The 6,974-nt window shown below is 51.2% G+C and overlaps 1 pseudogene; it reads left to right on the top strand.

Annotated features, from left to right (window-relative positions):
- Positions 1–588: 588 nt before the first annotated feature.
- On the top strand, positions 589–1,722 carry LOC117239024 (annotated as a pseudogene).
- The last annotated feature ends 5,252 nt before the right edge of the window (positions 1,723–6,974 follow it).

Here is a 6,974-nt window from a genome sequence, read left to right as displayed (position 1 = left end):
GGCAAGTGAAAAGTGCACGCCAGTGACATCCACTACCATACAGTGCCACGTGAATCCAATAGAAACGGCAGCAGAAGCGTTACCACTCCAGTGAAGTCAGTAGCGCCAGGGACCATCAGTTTTGAAGAGGCATAACCCTCTTGAAAACGCAAGAACGCAACCACGCAGCCTCACGCCAACAACTAGAGGGTCGACTTCAGTAAGAACACGTCTTACACATTAAACGAGACACACACGGTGACGAGTAACATTTAAACTCGCAACCACAAGGTAAGCTCGTTCACTGCATTCTTTTCACAATCTGCTATACCAATGGAAAACACAGAGAAACTTACCTCCTTGCATCGGAGACGAGGCTTTCAAATCGGTCGATTTACCTTTCTATCGAAACGACTCGATGAATACGAAAAATCTAGACAACCGAATAAGGCCCATTTAACGGCCTATACGACACTACTCGACGACACGTGGAAACAATATCGATTGTTACAAGAGAATTAGAAGATTTAGGGGAGATAGACGACGCGCGCGTTTCCCAAGTAACCGACACATATTACAATCTGGTAATACGAATACACACTCTCATGGATGATACACCAGCATCGTCGTCGAAATCACAAGGCTGCGAGTCATCTAATGTCGCCGAGCCGACATCAATTAAACTGCCCTGAAATTCACCTGCCTACTTTCGACGGTACCATCGAAAATTGGCATTCATTTTACGACTCCTTCTTATCCACTATCGATCGAAGCGAGCGACTTACACCCGTGCAGAAATCCCACTACCTACGATCCTCTTTGACCGGAAAGGCCGCGCGAAGCATACAATCGTTAGATGTCACCGAGTTAAATCATTCGATCGCTATTGACGTTCTGAAGGAAAAATTCGACTGCCACAGTCAAGTCTGCATGCGCCACTAGGACTTGATTTTTGACTATCCGAAAATAACCAAAGAGACACCCGAAGCGATAGATGATTTTCTTGAGACGGTCAAGGTAAACCTCCAAGCGTTAGAAAAACTCGGTGAACCAGTTACCTCAAATGTCGCTCTTATAAAATTATTCACATCGAAGCTACCCTCAGCCATCATTCGCAAATGGCAGCGCACATTGCCGGACGAGAAAATGCCGTCATATACGCAACTGGTAGACTTTCTGAAAACACGGACGAAAGGCGACAGGACAAGTTCAGCATCAACCGTGATAAAATGAGAGCCCGATCAACACAAACGTCAGCGATCGAACGCACCGCGAAGTTACGCATTCACAACTACACATAATACGTTGGTGTGTCCGAATTGTCAAGGACAACACGAATTATGGAATTGTGACGTCTTCAAAGCGAAGTCGCCTAAAAAACGCCTTGAAATCGCCAAGAGGGCGTCTCTATGTACCAATTGTTTAGGTAAGGGACACGCTATTACTCATTGCTCCGCCGGTTCATGTCGCATCTGCAGGCAGCGACACCATACATACCTACATCAAGACCATGGTCATAGCAAATCACGACCACGTGTAAGCCGATCATCGAGCGATCGATCACCCAACGGTCGATCTTCGCCTAGTTCACCGACCCCGCGATCGTCACATCGTTCGAGACGCGCATCCACGTCTCCCCGATCGTCTCCGCGAACATCACCGAAACGTGAATCTCGGTTATCGCGAACGACGGCATCGGGATCAAATATATCGTCCAGTCCTAGACGACAAGGAAAACAATGACGTCATCAAACGACCTTGTTAGGGTCCGAACCACAGAAAACGGACTCATTGACCTCGCTTCCTTCTGAACCACTGCAGCACGATTTGTTAGTCACAGCGCAGGTCAACGTATTGAACAATAAAGTTCAACCATTCCGTTGTAGAGCTCTGCTAGACACCGGCTCTAGCATGAACTTTATCACCGAAAAACTCGCTGATTCGCTAAAACTTAACCAACGGAAACGTTAGGTCCCAATCGGAACACTCAACACGTTATCGACAACCTCGAAACGTTACATCACGGCCACGATCACCTCCATCGACGGCACATACGAACGCACCTTGACGTTCCTAATCATACCGACAATATCGCCTTGGGTCCCAGATCAACCCGTAGATCGCTCAATAATACATATACCGAGGAATCTCCAACTAGCCCGGTAAATACCTTCGCTCCTCTGGACACACCGACGATAATTGACGCAGTTCGATATCCTTGTAAACCGACGCCAGGCGTTTCTTGCCTCGTAAAGACGAATCTTTCGAACGGTGTCATTCGCGTTCAATTCGTTTTTCTAGCGAGGGGCCTCGAATCTTTAAACGACGAGAAACCTAATCACTTTCAGACAACTTTCGTTTAAAGACGAAAGAACGTAAAGAACTGGGTTCGGCCTTCTCCCATCTGCGTATCTTTCGGGGAGTCGATTGCGATGGTCATCTCCTTTGTCGGATACGATTCGAATTGGTCGAATAAGCTGGCAAGTGCTAGATCCGTCTCATCTCCTTCTTCCGTCGAATATTAGCCGAAAAATCTTGCCACCGTATTACGCCGAAATATTCGACGATGTTCATTCGCAAGCGATAAAGCTTCGCTACTATTCGCGATCGGCGCTGCTCTACTACGAAATATCAAATTTATCGCGTAGCCGCGTACACGGGAGAAGGAAAGAGATCGTAAGGGCGGTATTTACCCACCGCGAGAGACAGGCTACGAAAGACGAGCACGAGCGACTACAAAGTTCAATCGGGCTCGATAAAGCTTAACTTGCTCCGCGGAGAGCGGCCATTTGGAATTCTAGTGGCGTGTACGGTGTGCTCGGTGCGTTAACGAGTTCGATCGTCATCGTAAATAAGCAACCAGCGGTCCGAAAAATCTCGCCACGGTCAAGAAGACTTAAGAAGCCGTTCGCGGAAGATGGGCGGCGCCACCCGCTATTTCTCGGCCGGAAATTACAGGTGACTTAGCGCGGTCTCTCTGCCCCCGCTTCTCTCGACAGACAGAGAGAAGAGGGCGCGGGCGCATCGTAAAATCCAAGCGAAGAGAAAGAAAGAGAGAGAGAGAGGCGTCGCTCGTCGAAAAAATCAGACGCGATCTTTCGCGCTTTCGTCGACAGTTTCTGCCTCGCCGTTACGTTTCTACCGCCACCGCTGTATTTCGAAACGGAAGGGGGACGCGATTCCGTCTGTCGGCTTTCTTCCTGCACGCTTCGTTGTGCACCGTCGCGCGTATTTAGACGCTGGAAACGAGAATTACAAAAATTTCGTGGAGCAGTTGCTCCAACTCTTCTCGTTTCTCGCCATTGAAGTCGCAGGTGTCAGGTCGCGCGATCGATACAACCCCCGTTAAAGGATCGAAACGGTGTTCGTTTGCGATTCTAGGCAAAATCGTTTCCTATTTAGCGTGAAAGTTGCAATCGTTTCTCTCGTCTAGTTAGCGCGCAAGCTTCTTCTCCTTTCCTTTCACTCGTTAGAAGCGAAATAGTTCAGAGATCCTCGCAGCGTTTCAAACATCCCGCTGACTCTCTTCGTTCCATTGTCTTCGTCCCGTTGTCTTCGAAACGTTAATTTATTCGTTCGTTCTGTTCTCTCTCTCTCTCTCTCTACCCGTTCTTCTGCTCGCCCATCCACCTACTCGTTCGTTCCTTTAATAGTTTTCTTTTCCGCGACCGCACGTTCGTTTCGCCGTTCGCCAAAGATGCGCGAATTTTTCAAACTTCGCTTTCTACGCTTTCTACGCTTTCTGCGCGAACACGGAGTGGCAGATCGTGGAACGGGAGGCTTGTATCCACGCGGCACTGCGATTTAAGGAAACGTATCGTCGGTGGTTAGCTCGACTTCGTAAATAAATCTTTGCCGGATAGAGCTAAATACGATATTCGGCCCGATTGCTCCCGCTCTTTCACCTCCGGTGATTTATGTGAAACCGTGGCCGCTAGCGTGCCCGTACATCCGTTTTCCCGTTCTATCCTTCCCCTCTTTGGGACCGGTCATTTTTTAGCGACTGTTTCTCAAGATTTTATCCGTAATTATCCTCGCTGGATTCGCGAAAATGAACAGCCGTTGCTTGCTGTCTTCTCGACGAATGGTCCCTCGGGGAGAAAAAAGGAAAACATCCAAGTTGGTGAAAATTTGTTTGCTCTGCACCGCGAGCGTTTCTTCGACGAAGAAACACGGTTTGCTTTAGCATCGCGAAATTAAATCGAATAAGATTCTTCGTCCTATTATATTCACAACAACGCAGGCCCGCGCGAGCGCTCGCTAACGGCGTCCAGAGCACGTAGGCACCGCGGCGGATCGGTTCCTTCGTTCTGCCGCTGGTCGCGATAAAACTCGGTGTCTTTTTGCAACGAGGTAATTTTTGCGACAGCACGGGACGTTTGGAACGTTGCGAAAAGAAGGGGCGCGCACGCGGACGTTCGCGAGAAGCGAACAGCGGTGGCGAGGGAGTTTCGCGGACGTGGTCGACGGACCGTGAACGATCGCGAGCGCGGAATACGAGCGGAAGACGGAGAAAGCCCGCCTCGAACACCGACACCGTGATCGCTTCGCTAGGCAACGCCGCGCATCAAAATTGTAAATTTCCGAAGAAAGTCGCCGTGCTCGTTCCCGGGAGAGCAGATCCTTTCGTTTACGTTCTCGCGTACATCCGATTCTTTCGTATGGAGCGTGCCGCGTTTTCGTTTCTCGGCTCGACGCTCGAACCTGGTGGACCCGGCGGAAATTTCCATCCAAAGTAGGAAGCGGCGGCGAGCTCCGACGAAACCTGGTTTCGCTCGGCGTTTCGAGCACGGCGTACGATTCGCGCCACGTCTGTGCTTGGTACCCGGCTTTCGCACGAGTTGGCAGACACGCGTGCAACAGCGGTACGACGCGGTGTCAGCGTTCGCAGAGAGAAGAGGGTAACGCTGTGCGTCGTAGCGTGTCTGTGCGCGACAGCAGCCTGCTTTCTCGGTGATCCGACGACGACGATGATACGTTCGTATCGTATGCGGTACATGGTGGCCTAGGTTTCGGCCGAGGCTTGGCCACCATGTAGACCGAAACGCAGACGGGAGCGTAGAGTGGCGTAGGAGAGGGCGGAGGAGAGAAGGACGGGAAGGTCGGTAGATCGGAGTGGATGAGAGTGGATGAGAAGCGGTCGTTGGAGCGGCGCTGGATGGGGAGAGGTAAGCCCGTGTCGCGCAAGTGTGCGCCGTTATACGTACTCGCGTACATCTGCGAGAACTAGTTAGCCGACGCTTGGTGGTTGCGGCGTCGGGGTAGTGGCGGGCCGGGATCGATTCTGGGACCACACGGCATCATCCTCCAACCGTCAACGACCTGCTCGACCTAACCCTCCCTTCTCGTTCCTTCTCGCTCGTCCACGTTCGCAAAACCTAGCTTCTCCCTCTCGCACCGCTTCATCGCTCCCACCAGCCGTCCGTGCACTCGCCTTCTCCTTATGCAACTCCTCTATCACGGGCAAATAAAGCCTGCATATCCGGCCTAAGAGTAGTCCGATCCCGATCCGGCGCGGTTCCACTCTCCCGCTTCGAGTTCTCGCGTGTGTCGAGTCGTTAAGGATCGCAGAGGGATTCGACGTTCCAGACGTCGTCGTCGCCGCGTCGTCTCGATCGGAGACGCACTCGTCGAGGATTTTTCCGTCGAGAGTTCGATCGGATTGCAGCTCGCAGAACGAGGCCGGATTAACAGCGATCGATATAAGCCCGAAGAATGACGACGCGTTATCATCAGGCTGTCGACCCTCGTAATTTCGGGCCTCGAGGTCCGGTCGTCGATAATATCCGGTAAATCGGCTGTACGAATTCGAATCGTTCGAACCACGGAAAGCAACTCGATGTAAATGCGACTAGATCGGTCGTAGGTAAACGGTGTCTCGTTAACGACCGTTTTAAATAAGAAACCGTCGATAATAAACATGTCGTTGGCGATTCTAGAAACTAAATGCGCGCACAGACGTTACATCCCCTCGATTCGATCGACGAATCGATGTCTTCCTATCGCTACGCAATTTATAACGGCAACGATTTCGAGCGGGTTGCAACCTCGTTGCCGGGGATCGCGACTCTCGACAAAAAAGACGGATAATTCGCTAGACCCACGCAGGCTAAACTAGGGAATCCGCCAGGGCATAGGATTTATCGTCGTTGCCGCGGAACGATCTCCGCGTAAGGTCCAGCGACGCCGAAGGCAAACCCGGAAACACAGTTTGTCCGTATTCTTAAAGAATCGATTCGTCTTTTCGAGAGATTCTCCTCGTTGGCGTAAGCGCAAACGCGCTCGATCGGTTACCTCTATTTTCGTTTTTTTCTCTGGGTAGCGCGTCGAGCGAAAAGCGGGTGTGAGTGGCTTGACGGCTCGAGAGAGTGCGATCGAGGATTCCCGATGTTCTTCTCTGACGGATCGTCGATATACGTAGAACGCGACGAGGTACAACTCGATGCCGCGTCGCGCGTTTCAGAGGATATCAGCCCTTTTCTCTCGCGATCCAGCAAGAAACGACGAGACGAGCGAAGGAGGAGGTGTCAACCTCGACTGCGGTACCTGCGCCGACGACGCGATCCGAACGTAGCGATTGGAAGGTCGCTTTAAGCGTTAATTTGGCGATCTCGCGATCGATCGTGATCGGTGTCGGGATCGGCGTAATACGCGCGTACGAGCGCATATTACGAGCGAAAGACGATTAAAAGGCTTCGCGCTCGTAACCGTGACACTGTCCGGGCATGGTTGTCCTTGGCTCTACGACGCCTGTCGCTCGAGATCCCATTATCTCGAATCGATTATCCAACACTTTGCATCTGCTCCGATTAGTGCAACGTCGAGGAACGAAACAATGCAAGAACCATAAAACGTAGGATATATATTAAATGATAAAGGATCGGGGTTTTGGCGCAACATTGGCGGGGCTACTTTGGCGGCTTAAAAGAGACGAATACGTGGAATACGTCGATCGATCTCTCGTATCGAGGATACGGACTGGCGAGCATAAGACG

Source organism: Bombus vosnesenskii, unplaced genomic scaffold (genome assembly GCF_011952255.1).
Source record: "Bombus vosnesenskii isolate JDL3184/JDL3185 unplaced genomic scaffold, Bvos_JDL3184-5_v1.1 scf7180000013881, whole genome shotgun sequence".
Lineage (NCBI taxonomy): Eukaryota > Metazoa > Arthropoda > Insecta > Hymenoptera > Apidae > Bombus > Bombus vosnesenskii.
The sequence above is the reverse complement of the archived record's forward strand: the minus strand, read 5'-3'. Positions and strand labels throughout refer to the sequence as shown.